The 16884-nt window shown below is 45.3% G+C and overlaps 1 protein-coding gene across 1 annotated transcript in view; it reads right to left on the bottom strand.

Moving 5' to 3' along the window:
• Positions 1–16884, bottom strand: part of HIPK2 (homeodomain interacting protein kinase 2) — a 187693-nt gene that overhangs the window by 76178 nt on the left and 94631 nt on the right. The gene's annotated exons all lie outside the window — the stretch shown is intronic.

Raw genomic sequence — 16884 nt, 5'->3', positions numbered from 1 at the left:
TTGCTCCGCGGCATGTGGAATCTTCCCGGACCAGGGCTTGAACCCGTGTCCCCTGCGTTGGCAGGCAGATTCTTATCCACTGAGCCACCAGGGAAGCCCCTAACACTCTATTTGGGACAATCCCGGGGTGTGCTGGTACGCTGGCACTGGGTGGGGGTGGAGCAGGTCATCTGTAATATTTGTGGACTTCTGTGGTGTAAAGACTGCCCCCATGGCTGACTTCTAGCCACCAACAGTTGAACTCCTGGCTTGCAAAATTCCTGATTATTTAACCACTAGCCCCTGAAAGCTGGTATAAGCCACCAGCACACCACTGGATAACACATTAGAAACCATGGAGTTTAGACATTAGATACTGGATAACACATTAGACACTGGATAACACATTAGAAACCAATAAGAGTCTCTTCTGCAGAATCCCTGACAACTCTTCAGCAAAGCTCCGTCTAATCCTCCACTGATGAGCTGCTCACTGAGTCCCAATCTGCTCACCCTAGAATCCCCTAGGTGTGCCCAGTGGAAGAGTGCAGGGTAAATCTACCTGTCTGGGGTGGTGTCTTCAACATGGCAGCCCTCTACATATTTAGACAGTTACCATAAACCTGGAGGTGTTTCTCCTCCTTACTAAACAGACACCCTCAGATTCTTCAATCACCACCCTTCACATCAAAAGTAAAACTGGCCCCCCACAATAAAATGAAAAGAAAATGTTCTGTATGTAACATGACCCAAATATGATTCAATGAGAATCATACCCCTATCATCTCCCTTGTTCTAAATACTACGTTTTTCTTACTCTGTCCTAAGGTTGCATTAACTCTTTTGACAGCCATCCTATACCGACGACTCATCCTTACACAACTGTCTTTCCCAAAGCCCCCCAACCTGGCCAACCCTGCATCCCAAAGTCTTTTAATATATTCTACAACTAATTCAGGTTTCTTCCATCAATTGATTTTTAAAAACACCATATGCTATGACTATATTATTCTTACTAAATGTTATATGGTGAGCTTGGCTCGTGCTTCTGTCCTACTGAGATCTTTTCCAATTTTCCAGTAATGTAGTTATTCTTCCACAAGTTGTGTTACCCACAAACTTGATAAACAAGCCTTTTATGTCTTCATCCAATTCACTCACTTTGACAGAATTCTGCAGCAGCTGTAAAAGACCTCCTTCTACACTGAACGATTCTTTAACCCATGATCTTTGAGTGTGTTCCTCCCACCAGCTAAAATCCACCAACTCTACCACTGTCCAGCCCATATTTCTTCATCTTGCTCCCAGAGTTTCAAACACCTGTCAAATGCTGAGCTGAAATCTAGGATGTACTTTCAGCAGAAAAGCACTATATAAAGCTAAGGATTTGCCTATGATCCACCCCACTCCCCTGCAGATCTATCCCTCCAGAAGTGTTACGAAGAAAATAACGGGGACCTTATGATGGTTCCATAGCTGCTTATAAACCACTTGCCAGTTAACCCCTTTTAGAATCTTCCTGGGAATTAACAACAGGTTTACCACCCGGGTTCTCACCCAGGTTCCCACAGATCTCTCTAGCTCACTCTCTTGTGTGTTACAGCCAAACCAAGCTTCCTGAAACGCCACTTTCTTTATGTCGCCCTGTGTTCAAGACGCTCCTGGCCCCGCCACCCCACCCGGCCACCGCCCGCCTTCGGCTCTATGTCTGGTGCCTCTCGTCTGTCCACTGCTGGCTACACTAAGTCCTGCTTCCACCACCCTCAGCCCGTAAACTCTCCCTGCCTTCTGCCCTGCTCATTCCTACCTACTCTTCAAGGTGCACCTCAAGCCCCTTCCTCCATGAAGCTTTCCTCTCAATTCTGTTCCTCACTGACCTTTGCCTTCTTTATATACTATTCATTTGAATGTTTACAGCTGTGGAGTCATAGAATAATGGCCTTTACAACCTGGAAGACTGGACTGGAGACCACCAGGCCGAGCTCTCCCTTTAGATTTAGAAGGGAGTTTACACCCAGAGATGCAGCAGCACGTGTAGCTGGAGGGCCCCAGGACCTGGGCCTGAGTGACTGTGCTGCGTAGGAGCTGGGTGACACACCCCATGGGCTCCTCAACTGCCTGAGGCTCAGATTCCAGACTATACAGCAAGTTCTGCAGAAAGAGCCACACGGCTGTTGGCTGCCGGTGGTATTACTAGTACCCTCAGCTAGAGGGTGAAAACCTTAGAGTTAACTGCATGGAGAGGGGCTTTATTTAGCTTTAAATAGTGCTAGTTATAAGCATTAGGGGCCAAACTTTAAATAACAGCTACAGGTAAAACTGGGTTCATGAGACATTAGAAACAAACGAACAGAAAACATGTGAAAGCTAAATTCAGTTAAGACTCTGGGGTACAATTTGACCTTGAGAGACTAGCACTTTCCACCTTCCAACCCTGAAAACTAGCGGCAGAGTAACTGATAAGAAATAACTAGCCCAGAAACCTCCTACACTCTATCTCCAGCTCCCCTCAAGCCCACCTTTGTTTTGAGCGCGCTCCGTCCAGCAACTGTCACCAGCAGAATGAAGTGGTACCTGGGCCTCCCTCCAAGAGGCTGCTCCCATGGGGACTGTCCCTCCTCACACTTGGTCACTGGCTTCACTGCCACCCCCACTTCATGCCTAAACACCCAGGCTTCTCCTAACTGAAAAAACCCTCACGGTAGTAATCACCCTGCTTTCATCTTCCTTTTTCCCCTGTCATCTGCGTTTTTCTTGTCCTCCTTTCTCAACTACTCCAATAAGTTTTTCCCCTGAAAATTCTCTCCCTCATCCCTACAGCATGGCTTCTGTCTGCGCTGCTGTGTTAGAACATTCCTGCGGAGGCCACGGAGCGTCCCCTCTGGTGGTCTCTGCGGCGGCAGTGATGTGGGTCTGAGGCCACACTACGGCCCTATTTCTCTGCTGGCCCTTTTCCCCTCTCCACCACCGACTTAATCCTCCCCTTGACTTTCAACTGCGTTTTCCTTCTGAGTGCGAACTTGTCCAAAGCACACAAGACTGACAAATCTAATCTCTGCTCCTAACTGCTCCTGAATTCTATACCTTAATTGTCCAAATGAACATTCTACTGATACTGGATGGAGACAACACACCAAACAAGCAGCTCGGAATCCCTCTTCTGTCTTATTATAGGTACTCTGTCCCCAGCCTGTCATCAACACCAACACAACAACGGTTTCCAAATGCTTAAAATTCCTTTCCCTTGGTTACCCTTCCTTCTTCTTATCTCACATTCAATACTTTATGAAACCCAGCAGATTCCTTTTCTGTAAAAGATCTAACGTTGCTGTGTCTTCCCCCATTTTCTCAGCAGACACCCAAGCTATGCAGGCACTGACCCAGCTCTTCTGCCTGGACTCCTGTCTTCAGCCCCTGGCCACATTCATCAATCAATTCACGCCCTAGTCACAATTATTATTCCATTACCCACTTTCCAGAAATCTACAACTGCTCTTTATTCTCACTACGTTACCAAACTCATCCCCTGTTAAATTAGTACCTGGTACTTAACTTTCTCTTACATATATAGTCACCCCAGCTGGGACACCCAGGGCTCAGCTAACCTGACCCTGCTGCTCATCTGAGGATCACCCAGGACTGGGGTTTCAGTGCAAATGCTCATGGTGGGACCTGCTCATTTTGAGCTTTGAGAACGTTCCTCAGTTGTTCTGTTTCCAACGAGACTGTAAGCTCTTTAAAATCAGTAAGTCAGGGCTTCCCTGTTAAAAGTCAAAGGTCAGTCCATGTCATTTTATGGACTGGCAAATATTGTGTTCTTCCTTGAAGTTTTAACTAGACAGATAAGACACTCCAGAAGGAACTGTCCCACTGACTCTCTGGGGGTTGGTAATGGACTCCCAGAAAGTGCAGCCATTCTTTGCGGGCGCCACAAACAGACACAGTCATTTGCTAAATGGCACCATGAGACACCTTATTTTTCATGCTATGACCTGCAGTCATTTTGACTGATCCTTTCAATTCCTCCTTAAAGTGGTACGGAACAAAAACATGCTAGAAAGTGTATTCAACAACCTTGTAACAATATTAAAAAACTACATTAAAAAAAAATCTGGGGGCTTCCCTGGTGGCGCAGTGGTTGAGAGTCCACCTGCTGATGCAGGGGACACGGGTTCGTGACCCGGTCCGGGAAGATCCCATGTGCCGCGGAGCGGCTGGGCCCGTGAGCCATGGCCGCTGAGCCTGTGCGTCCGGAGCCTGTGCTCCGCAACGGGAGAGGCCACAGCAGTGAGAGGCCCGCGTACCGCAAAAAAAAAATAATAATAAAAAAATTAAAAATATGTATTGCCACTCTAACACAAAAGTTTTTCACTTACAATTTTTTATATAGTCGTAATCACAGTCCACGTACAATTTTGCTTTCTTTCGTCACTGATAGTTTGTAATTACTCTTGTATACTTTTGATCTTTATACTTATAACCCAGACTCCACCCAACTATTAATATTCCATTTTCAAACTTTTATTCTTCATTGCTCATTTGCCGATTCTGTTGTCTCTAATATTCAATTTTTAGAAAAAATAGTTGGATAATTATATATATGCATACAGCTTTTAAAAATCAATTATTTGTAATTTTAAGGAATGAGATTATCAGGTGAAAGGATATAAATATATTTACGGCTGCTGTTATAATTTGCCAAGTTGATCTTTAGTAGGATTGTACAAACATATAGTTTTAAATTCAATTTTATAATTTTTGATCTACCTCTTGTGTTGGGTCACTGCTGCAGGGTCCTAAAATAGTGACTGCCATTTCAGAAACGGCACTGACTTGCTGGCTTTTGTAATAAGAAAAACAATAACGAAGGGAAAGCTCTCACACAAAAAGCCATATATCCTGGAAAAAGTCTGTACATTTGTACAATGTACAAAACATATTGGTTAATCTCCTTTACACACAGAACAATCTGTGTTTCATATGTAATAAGTTGTGAATACTTTCTATTTTACCTGGGTTATCTTTTAGGTAAGACAGAAGAGAGCATTTATTTACACATAAATTAAAATTAACACTATCTTATGCGACAACAGTTAGGTAACTATGAACCAAGTAAGTCTGATTAATGCTACCTGTTGTGGGAAACAGACATGATTTACCTTTTATTTAACTGGGTGTCTGGTGAGACATCGCTCACGTCAAGCGCTGGTAAGTGTGCTGTATCACATTTATTTCTTCTGATTGACTCGAAGAAATTACTAAATGAAAGCAATTCTATTAGAGTTTAATGCCATTAATTTTGTGATTAAAATTACAAAGGTTAATTCAGATTTTCTAGGACTGTCTGGCTAACGTTAAAATTGCACATTTGATTGGATATTAGCTGTTCTATTTCGTTGAGACAAAATCCAGCTTTGAATCCAAGTGGTTAAAAACGGTGAAGTATAAAAGGACTGCTGACTGTCTTTTATTCCTCTAAATGTAACTATTTACACTGATTGGCTTTTGTCTATATGCCTTTCAACTGTCAAGATATTTTGAAAATAATGGACCATGGAAGAATTCATGAAGTGGCAGGATCAACTTAACCTGTGCTTTCTAATGCGAGGTGTAGAATTTACAGAAGGGCCAATTCAATTTTCTTATCAAAAACAAAACCAAGAACATGGCCTTAAAATCCCTTCCTTTGGGTTAATTAATCCCTTTAGCTAACAACTACTTTAAAAAATGGAGGTTTATCATTCTGACTAGGGAGTGACCTTTCTGGAAGAATCTCAGAGCCCTCCTCCCACTCAGGAGGCCACCGTCTATCCCCTAGGCCAGTGGGTCACTGTGTACTCAGCCTGCTGTTCAGTCATTTAAAAGGATGAAGCATAAACAGAAGCCCTGATCTCTCACTTTGAGGAGCTGGTGATCTGGCAGGGGGGATAGCTACACTGACTTCACATAATTAAAGACAGCGGTACCATTAATAAGCCCATTTTTTTCTTTTGTAACAGGGAAAGATCTTAAAAATTGTCTTCTTAAATCCAGCTTTTCAAGACTCATTTGTGAATGAGAAAACAAGACTATAAAAGGTTCTCCATAAATCATCTGATGAGTATGGTTCTTACACAGATGATATATGGCAAGTGGAGGGATGACCTGAAACCACGTAAACGCAATGGGAAATTCCTAGGTGTCACCGAATTGTTTCACGAGCAACGATACTACCACAGTCACACACACACAAAAACTAAGTGATGAAGTAGAAAAGCACTAAAGCCTAGGATAACCAAATAGATTATATCTCAAAAAAGACTTCAATAATGTGAAACTACATCAACTAGGATGGAAAAAAATAGTCTACAAACATTATAAATGTGCTAGTGTGGCTTTTAGAGGAAACTGATGAAATATAAAGAGCTACTGACGGCAGTCATACGGCAATGAGGTCAGCACAACAGCTAGGCACAGGCGTGCCTGGCTGAATCTTAAACTGGGATCATTAAGCTTTATTTATGTCTTGCAATGCCCATCATTTTCATCTTCTATTTATGGAGATTCCAAGACAGAGCAAGACGTGGCACCATTAACAGGTTAAATGTATTTTTTACTAGCTCTACTGAAAGATTTGGTTTAAATTACCCTCAAATTGCTTTCAGACATTGGGCAAGTGAGAACTGATACGGTAAATGCTAATTTCAACTCTCATGATGGGTTTGAGAGGCCGGCCTGAGAAGGTTCAGAAGTCATGCAAGAAGCTGTTCTTCCTTCAGTGGACACCTCTCCCCGCACAACCAGTGGAGGGGTGCAGAGTCAAAGGGTCCCCCCAGGTCTGCACCCTGATTAAGATTCTGGACTCAGGTGGCAGGAGGGACACAATGTAATTCCTGATCATTCCCGTAGCCGGCAGTGGAGGGGGAGCTGCACCTCTCACTCCTGATATTCAGATCGGATTGTTTTCAGCCAAGTTTAAGTATCTTCCAGCTTTGATGATAACTTGAAAAGCAACATTCTTAAAACCCACAATTTGAAACAGTGAACCAAAGGAGTAATTTGTGACAGAAAGGACATTAAGGTATTTTCATAATACTTGAAAACGAAGTATTACAACTGGAATTTGGTGAAGTGAAATTGGCACGTCAAACACAATAGAAGACTGTAAGAGTGAAAGGTAGAATAACTAAAAGAAACAGTAATTATACCCAAGACAGGTTTATAGAAAACCACACTGGTTAACTTTGTATTTATAGACTTGAAAAGAACTGCGAATGTGACATTTTCTCTAATATTGTGATTACTCTGCACCCATCTTTATGCCAGTCTCTAAAATTGATACAGCCACTATGGAGAACAGTATGGAGGTTCCTTAAAAAACGAAAAAAGAGAACTACCATACGACCCAGCAGTCCCACTACTGGGCATATACCCTGAGAAAACCATAATTCAAAAAGAGTCATGTACCAAAATGTTCATTGTAGCTCTATTTACAATAGCCAGGACGTGGAAGCAACCTAAGTGTCCATCGACAGATGACTGGATAAAGAAGATGTGGCACATATATACAATGGAATATTACTCAGCCATAAAAAGAAACGAAATTGAGTTATTCGTAGTGAGGTGGATGGACCTAGAGTCTGTCATACAGAGTGAAGTAAGTCAGAAAGAGAAAAAAAAATACTGTATGCCAACACATATATATGGAATCTAAAAAAAAAGGTTCTGAAGAACCTAGGGGCAGGACAGGAATAAAGATGCAGACGTAGAAAATGGACTTGAGGACATGGGGAAGGGGAAGTGTAAGCTGGGACGAAGTGAGAGAGTGGCATGGACATATATACACTACCAAATGTAAAACAGATAGCTAGTGGGAAGCAGCCGCATAGCACAGGGAGATCAGCTCAGTGCTTTGTGACCACCTAGAGGGGTGGGATAGGGAGGGTGGGAGGGAGACGCAAGAGGGAGGAGATATGGGGAGATATGTATATGTATAGCTGATTCACTGTTATAAAGCAGAAACTAACACACCATTGTAAAGCAATTATACTCCAATAAAGATGTTAAAAAAAAAAGTGTTGAATGCAGATCAGAAAGTCAAAGCCGATTGAGAACTATTTATACGATCTGTGTGCCCACATGGATTGGACTCCATTACAGTGCTTTCAGTTGTGAGTAAAGTTGTAATGAAGTGACTTCAATGTATTTATTAGAAACGGGCTTTGCCAGACTCTGAGCTTTGAGTGCTATAGTTCAGATGGGCAACGCAGACTATTTTAATTATTCCCATTTGTTCACTGTAGGCAGACCTCAGAGATATTTCAGGTTTGGTTCCAGAACACAGCAATAAAGTGAGTCACACGAATTTTTCATTTCCCAGTGTATATAAAAGTTATTTTTACATGATACTGTGGGCCTATTGTGCTTAAGAAAAGTACTTTATTGCTAAAAAATGCTAACCATTATCTGACAATGCAGGGTTGTCACAAACCTTCAATTTGTAAAAACTGTAATATCTGTGAAGCGCAATAAATCACGGTATGCTTGTATTTATAGATCTAGTTTAAAATGACACATTTGAATTTTAACATTATAATACCTTGTTCTGGATTTTTGTAAAACAATTTTTATTAATTTCTTATAGTTTGTCTACAGCTCATTCGTTTGTTCATTAATTCGTTCATTCAATATTTAATCTAGTGATCACAATGCATGCTGGGCACTGTTTTAGATGCTAGAGATAATACAGTGAATAAAACAGACACACCCACTGCAAACCTCCCTGCCCTCACGGAATTTACATTTTACCTCATATAACACACGGAATGTTAACAGAGTTGATTAGCTGTTGACTTAGTGATTTGAAAATATGTTACATTTATTTAAGCTGGCATGAAATTATACAATATCTTTGATATGGAAGACTAGTCAGGCTTATAAGAATAACTGGGAAAGTTTTAAATATGTCATATCAACTAGTCAATTACTGGAGAAAGGTCAGTTCAAGTCCTGACTTCAGAACATAAGGACTTAAAAGTAACATTTTTATTAATTCTGGGGTCAATTAAGATCATTAAACCAGAATCATGATTTATTTAGTCATTGTGGGTTGTCCTCCACATGACTACCTCATCTTTAACTCCTATCATAGTTATAAAGAATTTACACTTTTACTATCCTCAGACATGGTATGATTTAGTATTTTATAACGTATTCAGTATCCTCCTTGCAAAAACAATAACGCAAGTTGGAACAAAGCCTAGAAGGCAAAATTACCACCTGCAACAATTAAGACAAATATTTTAACAGCCATAAATCTGTCTAGAACAGAAAGTCCTAGTGGTTAGAACAGTGGTGATTAGAAAAGCAGTGGTTAGAACATTTTTATGGAAAAAAAAAGGAGGGAGAGGGGAGGTTGGGGGAGAGGATGGCCAGTAAATGACATTAGAGACCTACAGAGTCACCCCACCTGCTCCGAGGCCTGGGTAGAGGTGAAGATTGGGCAAAGGATGAGCTGACAACGCCGAGACTGAAAAGAGTGTCAGTCGGGAAGAAACAGAAGGAGCATGTTGGCTGGCAGCAAACGAAGGGAGTGGTGGCAGTCTCCTGACCTTGACAGTGATGTACTCTCGCTCTCATTCATATTCTGTCAGTTCTCTCTCTCCCTCACAGAGGAAAAGTCAGTCAGCCACCAGTGCTCTGAGCACACTGCCAAATCCCCCCTCCCCGAGCAGCAGCCCAGCATTGTCTGCTTCTTTTTATAAGATGAAATGCGGGAGCCCCTGGGGACTGAGGTCTGTGGGGCTACCTGTGTGAGGCTCTGGGCGGGCTGGGGTCGGGTGGAGATGCTGGCCAGGCTGTGGCCCCAGGTGTTTGCATTCGAATTCCCTCTCACTGTTTCAAGTGGGTCTTTGCTGTCCTTCTACCTGCAAGGGCAGTAGGTACCCTAAAGAAGTCTATTTTTAAAATGTTTATCTCCGGCACACTGTCTGGCACCGGGTAAATCCCATTCATAGAGGGTGGTGTTCAAACACCTGCTGTCTTTCGGTTTTGGGATCTTCAGTATAAACGTAGTAAAGAAGCTATATATAGCCAAAAATGACAGTGATGCCGATAACCAAAATGTGTGTGGCTCTTCACAGTTTATAAGGCGTCTTCCCCCACACCCTCTCTTCCGTCCCTCAGAGCTGTGCTGAAGGCGGCTTATGGGTTCAGTGAGGTCAGATTTCACACTATGCAAAGTGAGGGGAGATTTTTGTTTTTCATCTTTTAATCCTCTTCCGTTATCCACATAGAAAGCAGCAAGAAAAATTAAACGAGAAACTGCTTGGTGTTGATTAGGTAAAATGGTGACTTAAACAAAGGAGAGATCCGTAAGGACAAGACAGCCCGAATCCATCCAGGGAGCGAGGTGTGAGCGGAGCCTGAGCAAGGAAGGTGTTGCAGGGAACGCGGTAGAGAGAGGGCCTTCGTCTGGGGATAAAGTAGGAACAGGGGCACAGAGAGGGGAGCCAGACCGGCTCGAACAGAGCAGTAAAAGCAGATCTCAGGCAGACTGGCCTAGTCTGGCCCCGAGTAGCAAACCTGGCATGGACCGAATGCTGCTCCTTTCCACGAGAGGAAGAAAAAGGAACACGGTAATCATACTAAACAATTAGTCTTCTGTTTCCAACCTCAATTACCAGAGCAAATTAATTACTTCATTAAGTAGGAGATTCTCCCTTGATTCCAGTCATTAATGAATATTACTAAGTAAAACTGGATTTGTATGTCTAAAACTTTCGCTTTTCATACCCTTGACAGGGCTTAGGGTCAAGACGAGAAAGAGGTGCTGGATATGAACTTGGGACTCCAGCCCTGGCCATCACCTTCCCTCCGTCCAGCCAGGCTCTTCTCTGTAAGAACCATCGAACTGAACTGTCCTTGGAATCCAGATGCCTTAAGCGTCTGCCTCTATCAGTCTTAAAACTAACCCTGGGTTAAGTGCTCTCACCTTTTCTGTATTTGTGCTGTGTCTAATTTTAGTTTTATCGTACCAAAATGACTGACGTGGGTTTAACTGCTTTCTCAGATGGGTGTTGGTTCATCCGATGGACAGATGCTCGCTCCTACACTTATTAGCCTGGTGCGTTCTGACTAATTTATGGAACGAGGTAGGGTACGTTTTCTCCAGCAACACATCCTGCTCAGTGACTGTATCATCACCAAACATTTCAAAGTGACTGTAGCTATGTTAAAAATACTAGCTAACCACTGAGAGAGGTGTGGCGGGCTGAAGTCCCTGGCCCCAGGGTATGGACAGCTTGTGAGGCGGGACACACACCTACCAACAAACAACACGAAAAGTCAGGGCCTGGCCAGCTGGGTGGGGCTGACTTGAGTTTTTTGGAAGGAGCTTTGAGGTGGACCCTCAAACTAGTGCTAAGAGCTAGGAGAGGGCAAGGGTTTCCAGTCCAGGGACAAAGTGTGACAAGCCAACTCTCTGCTGAGACTCAAAACAACCTACTTCCTTCAATGATGCCTCAACAGATGGCTGCGCTACGCTCCTCCTCGGTGGTTTTCCTACACCCAGTTCCTTCCCCAGTATGAATCACTCCCACAGCAACGTTCCCAAACTACACGTCCCATCAGGTCAGTCCCCTGCTCTGGAGGACCAAGTACAGGCTGTCACCCTAAATTAATATGGTCCTAAGGTAACTGTATTCATCCTGGTTCCTTCGTGTGAGTAGAGGCCAGCAATCTCCTTCTGCAAACGGACAGGTGATAAATAATTCTGGCTCTCAGGCCACACTGTTGCAACTATTCACCTTGGCCGGCCTGGCGTAAGAGTAGCCACAGACACCTGGCAATGAGTGGACGGGGCTGCCTTGTGGGCCGTGGTTTGCTGACCCTTCTGTAGACATCCCAAGGCTGGGCCCAGCCATGCTGAGCCCTTGGCCGTCCCCCTTGGGCCTTCCAGCCAAGAGACCAACCTCCTTCCACGGAGTCCCCTCACACTCATTACTGGCTGTCAACATCCCACACGCTCTTCTGCCTGCCTCAAAGGCCCCTCCACCGTTACACCCGTCTGCTCCCCCAACCAGCCCCTTCAGCAGACATTTGTGGGCCGCCCACTGTGTGCTCAGCGCCAGGTATACAGAGTGGAAGGCTGGTCCCGCATGGGAGCGTTAGAGTCTAGTAGGGGTGACAGACAGGTGAGGATGATCTCAACAGCACGGAGGACCCGGATGAAGCTCCCCTGCCTCTGACCTGCCACGGCACCTGCTCTCTACAACGAAACACCTCGCGCTTCCGCATCTACACCCTGGAGTTGAGGCCCCTCCGGAGAAGACACCTCACATGGTTCCGTGCACACAGTGGGTACTCAAAAAACAGTTAATAAAGTGAATTAAAATTTAAATTAATAGTGCCTCATGTCTACCTGACACATGCATACAAATTTTAGAACTTTAAATAAGAAACTACTGTATAGCACAGGGAACTCTACTCAATATTCTGTAATGACGTATATGGGAAAAGAACCTAAAAAAGAGTGGATATGTGTACATGTATAACTGATTCACTTTGCTGTACAGCAGAAACTAACACAACAGTGTAAATCAACTATACTCCAATAAAGCTTAATTAAAAAAAGGTGTATCGAACCCATTGTGCACCTCAGATTTAAGCAATGCTATACGTCAATTATATCTCAGTAAGGCTGAAAAGAATTTTAATAAATTTTTAAAAAATAATAAAAAATTTTAGAACTTTAATATTTTTCAATAAATATAATACAATGTTAAGGTGAGGGGACCGATTTCCAAAGAACAGGACCATAAAAGAAACCGGAAATAAGTAGGAGCTGGAGGCTGACGTACGTATTTTTTTACGTATGTGTCAAACAACAACAACACAACAGCTCTGTGACCATCCTTCTAGCTGGCGAAGTGACTCTTATTCTGTGGACATGCACTTGCGAAGATTACCCTGAGGAGACGTGGCCACTCCGAGTAGATTAGAGAAGTGGAAATGGGGCTATGGAATCGTATTAGGAATGCCATATGCTTGGAGGGACCACCTTTAAACTAAACCTCCTATCAAAACACCTTCACGGGGCACTGCCAGTTATAAATGTGCTATACTCGACTGGGAGAAAATTCCATGAGAGCTTACAAAACCTCACTAGAAGCATTAAACATTCCTAGCCGTTTCAATATTTGTCATTCAGCAAATGTTAATGTTTCTTTTTGTATTCCTACTGAAGCTTGAAATTAACATGGCTTTTTGTTTATTTCTTCATTTCTGCACTCTTGTCAGCTCATCTCAGGAATGTACTTTGTTAGCCGGCTGCTGCAGAGCCAAAAAAAAAAAAAAAGCCTCAAGACATTCATACCCTGACTAGTAAAAGGCTCTGCGTGAAATTACATTTGTTCTTTAACCTCTCAGAAATAGAACCTTCCCCTTAAAGTAAATATTTAACACCTAGGACGCCTTCATCAAGAAACATTTTGAGACAGACATTAGTCTCTCTCGGTCCCCAAAGCCAGAACCCTGGCGGTGCAAAGTTCTCTGCAGATGATGCCGAGGGACCGTGTGTACAGGGTATGTAGGCTGGAAAGCAGGGGTGAACACAGAATTTTCTAAGGCAAACTGATCTCTGAAAGACACCCCTCCCCCTCCCCAAGACTCTTTAAGTCTCGTATTTTCAAACCACTCTGGATGCAGGTCCCAGGGAAGGTCCTCTCTGCCCCAGGGCTGTTTGTGTTGGATCCAGACTGCTTCCCAAGGACCGACTCCGCAAAGCCTCCTCCCAGCTGGGAACCTGATTTACATCCCAGCTTAGCTGCTGCCCTGACAGCGCTGGTGGGCATGGGGCCTTCAGAAGGAGAGCCCTGACCTGGGGCACTTGGGAGGGAGCAGCCTCTGGCTCAGGTACCCAATATTGAGTTTATGTTGCTGACTTAAAATCCTGCCTCACAGGGTGCCGCCGTGGGTGTTTTGGGGACGCTGCTGTATGAAGGCTTTTGTGGCGGCAAGGGACTGTTTTGAAAAGTACAGACCGTGACAGACGTGGGTACTGAACGCCCCCAGTAACAGAATTATCAGAGTCTGTACCCCAAACTGGCTTGAAGAATGCCTCAAATGTGGCAAACCATTTTTAACTGGATGTTAAGATCGGCCATGAGTCTTCAGAAGACAGAATCTTTCTCACATCCGTGGGTATGTGTATGTTTAAATACGCTTGCTGAACTTCCCAGCCAGGACAGAAGGGCACAGCCCCCCCACCCCCCGGTTCAGAACATGGCACCTGATAAAGCTCGGAGGACAGCCACCGATGGTGGCTCTGCGTGTCCTTTTAAGGCCGTTTCCACGGGCTGTGTCTCCCGCCTGTCACGAGGACCCTGCTTAGACCACAAGGCCCCTGGGTTACACAGCACCCCCTGTCCTGGGGTACCTGCTCGTGAATTTCCCATGGAGAATATCATGATGCTATATTCATCCTTGTCCTGGCTGACGTTGACTCACTATATGATAAAGCCACTCTTCAGTCTCTATTTCGGGTAGACTATGCACTTCGGGGGAGCTGGTAACACACCTCTCCTAATATAAACGTACAGGGAGGCCATTAAGTGCGGGCCTCTGAAGTTTTAACAGGGTCAATATCTTCACTGCCACATCCCATAACCAACTTGCAAACTAAACTTGCGATGTTTTCTCGGACTTTGGCTTTTAATCGTTCTCTTTCTTGGCTTGTTTTGATAACGCAAGCCGGCTGCTATCCGACGTGAGGACCGGGGACAGGATGGGGGCGAATGGGGAGGAGGGAGGTAGAAACCCTGCTTTTTGGGCCCTTCTGAGTTGTCCTTATTAAAAGTTGATTTCAAAAGTTTGTGGTGAATTTTCAGAACGCCAGGTACAACCCCTCTATATAAACAGAAGCACAAACCCACTTCCACAGCCCATGTCTGGATGATCTGCCGTTTTACACACTGAGCCCCAGTGCTCCACCCACCCTCCCATCTCCTCCTCCCTTCAGCCTGGACCATCAAGAGGCGACCATGGAAAATTATCTCCAGCGATTGCTAAACGCCACGTAGGAAAAACGTCACATTTTCTGTGAACCCAAATTAAGCTGTTTGCTCTAAATGAAAATGAAGGATGCCGCAGCCCCCGCCAGGCAGCGCATTTAAAGATTCTCACGTGACATGTCCCGGTACCCCAGGGACAAAAGGTTTCCTTTAAGAAAAGTCTCAGAACGCAGCCTGGACTCTCCGCTGGCCAAGCCGTGTCCACTGCAGCACCCACCGCCCCGGGGGGTGGAAGGCCTCAAGTTCTCCGAGCCAGAATCCCCCATAGGTCTCTGCCCAGTGACCCGGGGCCTTGCTTGCAGGACAGCCTCCCTGTGGAGTGGGAGTTGTGCCAGCCTGGGTGGGCTTTGTTCTTTCTAGCTCAGGAATCACAACTGCATTCTTCAAGTCTCGTTCCTTCCCTTAATTTGCCACGTCTGTTGCTGGCCCACAGCTTGTGCCACTTTTGGTACAGACCCAGGGTGATGCTGGGCTCATGGTAACACACCGATGGGCCACTGCCCCAGCTTCCAACTTTCCTTGGTGCTGCTCATTCCACCCTAGAAGGAAAACATGCTTGACTGCCAATTACTAGCTCAATATTCATGGCATCCCAGCCCCTGATAATTCAGTCCAAGTTACCTTGCCAGTCTCATCAATCACCACCACGTCCATTCACTCACTCCCTTTTTCATCTGTTCATTCATTCATAAAGATCCCCTGAGGCCTACAGCAAGTCAAGCACTGTGCCTGGTACCAGAGACACTAAATAACACGCATCTCGAGCCGAGTTTCCTCAAGAAACTCACACTTGGGCTTCCCTGGTGGCGCAGTGGTTGAGAGTCCGCCTGCCGATGCAGGGGACGCGGGTTCTTGCCCCAGTCCGGGAAGATCCTACATGCCGCGGAGCAGCTGGGCCCGTGAGCCATGGCCGCTGAGCCTGCGCGTCCGGAGCCTGTGCTCCGCAACAGGAGAGGCCACAACAGTGAGAGGCCCGCGTACGGCAAAAAAAAAAAAACCCAAAAAACAAAAAAAAGAAGCTCACACTTGAGTAGCGTGCGTGCATGTGCAGCACAGGGTCCGGACGAAGGAACGTCCATCCAGGCGCCGAGGACGGAGGTGACACTTCTTGGTTCCTTAGGGCCCAGCTTGGATGCCACCTCTGACGGGAAGCTTTCCCTCATCACCCACCCTCCTCTGGGTCCTTCTGGGGCGCAGGGCAGTAATGAATGTGCTCAACCTCGGCCCGCACAGGCATGAACAGTCCTCGATAGGCACCCTGGCTTGTACACGGCGAATGCTCCGTGCATGTCTACGGCTGATTCAAATGTACCTAAGAGTAAATCTTAGGCTCAGGGTGAACAGCAACCTTCCCAAAGTACTGCACCGAGAACCCACATTCCTCCTTCTTCTGATGGAAGGGGCAGAAGCGTGCCAGACGACTGAAGTCAGGAGTCTGCCTGCCGGCCCCAGCTCCCCACTCTGAGTTGTGTGCTTTCCAAAGACTCTCCTCAGACCCCTCTGGTCCTTGTCCCCCATCTGCATCTGCAGGACAGTAGAGGCCCCGGATGGGGAGCAGGTGGGAGGAGAGGTCCAGGCCCCCGGGGGGCAACACAGCAGCAGGACGAGACTTTCTGGTGGTGGATGGAGAACGCACCTCCCCCCTTAGAGACGAAGCATGTTCACCACTCACGCACCATCCCTTCAATCAGGTCACTCGCTAATTACTGAACAAAACCTTGCTGTTCGTGTGATATGGAGCATTTCCCAGGGGGGCCCGGCTTTCAAACGCAGGGTCTGGACAACGACCACTATGAGCACATCATGCTCATGTGTTTCCTATACACGCATATGCTACATGTATCGAGATAAAAAT

The sequence above is a fragment of the Grampus griseus genome, assembly GCF_964374135.1.
Source record: "Grampus griseus genome assembly, chromosome: 9".
NCBI classification, from domain to species: Eukaryota; Metazoa; Chordata; class Mammalia; order Artiodactyla; family Delphinidae; genus Grampus; species Grampus griseus.
The sequence above is the reverse complement of the archived record's forward strand: the minus strand, read 5'-3'. Positions and strand labels throughout refer to the sequence as shown.